The sequence below is a fragment of the Sinocyclocheilus rhinocerous genome, unplaced genomic scaffold, assembly GCF_001515625.1.
Source record: "Sinocyclocheilus rhinocerous isolate Xijiao unplaced genomic scaffold, SAMN03320098_v1.1 scaffold169, whole genome shotgun sequence".
Taxonomy (NCBI): domain Eukaryota; kingdom Metazoa; phylum Chordata; class Actinopteri; order Cypriniformes; family Cyprinidae; genus Sinocyclocheilus; species Sinocyclocheilus rhinocerous.
In genome coordinates this window covers 79,037-80,567 of record NW_015636841.1, presented here as the reverse complement: position 1 = coordinate 80,567, position 1,531 = coordinate 79,037, and positions in this window count along the sequence as shown.

The window sequence follows — 1,531 nt, the reverse complement described above, 5'->3', positions numbered from 1 at the left end:
ATAGTAAGAGTAGTATAATAGAATGGCATTTCGAACACAGCAACTGTTTTGGTAACATTTGACACAATCCCTTGTTGCTTTCTGACTCAGCACAACAGTATTAAAATAAATCAAATTAGAAATTAGTTACTGATTGCATTTGAAGCAGGGCGTTTTACATCCAATCACCCTAGTAATGGTAACAATGTTAACTTGTTCTAAAAGATAGCCATTATATCACATTCAAACATCCAAATTACAATTCAATTAGAATACAAATCAAAGGAAATAATGTGCAGAGGTGACATGGAAGCAGCATCAGAAGTGGTATTAATATATTGGCAACACTTTGCAAAATGGTCTCAATCAAAGGAAATAACGTGCAGAGGTGACATGGAAGCAGCATCAGAAGTGGTATTAATATATTGGCAACACTTTGCAAAATGGTCTCAATCAAAGGAAATAACGTGCAGAGGTGACATGGAAGCAGCATCAGAAGTGGTATTAATATATTGGCAACACTTTGCAAAATGGTCTCAATTGTGTCAGCGCTGATAGCCTGGTGGTTGGCGCCAAGTATGCCACATGGCCTGAAAAGTAAAGCCAAAGTGTTTTGATCGTCCCCAGGTGGCACCAATAACTTTTATAAGTTATAAAACCGCCCTCACCATTTAAACGAAAGGGACGTGGTTCAAACTAAACAATGAAATTACACAATATTTTTTTATTTGTATTTTTTTGCCTTAACTTTTTAGTACAATCAACTTAAATTACATTAAACTGTCTTAAAAATGAGTTGAATTTTATATAACTTACAAAAAAAACTAAAAATTGCTTAACTTATTTTGATGAGTTAAAGCAATAAACATTGTTATAACTTATTGGTCAAATCATTTTTTACAGTGTACACTTAAAAAAAAAAAATCTCAAAGATGGTTATTCTGTAATTTCTGGTAGTTTTTATGCTGATATGTGTTCAAGCATTCAAATTGTATTTTAATAAGATTGATTTTCGTTTAATTAGAGTAATTAGTAGCATATTTGGCGTGCTGTCCAGAGGGAGGGCTCCGAGCTCGGGTTAAAGCCCGAACCCAGAGAACCCCCCCCATCAAATGAGCAGGGCACTGTGGCGGCGGTGTCAAATTAAGCGTGGCACTGCGGCGGCGGTGTCAAATTAAGCGGGGCACTGCTGTGACGGTATCAAATGAGCAGGGCACTGCGGCGGTGGTGTCAAATGAGCAGGGCACAGCAGCGGTGGTGTCAAATGAGCAGGGCACTGCGGCGGCGGTGTCAAATTAAGCGGGGCACTGCGGCGGCGGTATCAAATTAAGTGGGGCACTGCGGCGGTGGTATCAAATGAGCAGGGCACTGCTGTGACGGTATCGAATTAAGCGGGGCATTGCAGCAAATTTGCAGCATCAAATTTCATTTAACTGATCAGAATTAGATGGGCTTTCTTTGTGTGAAAATTATTGGTCGTGACACAGTGGTGTGAAAAAGTGTTGGCCCCCTTCCTGATTTCTTATTTTTTTGCATGTTTGTCACACTTTAA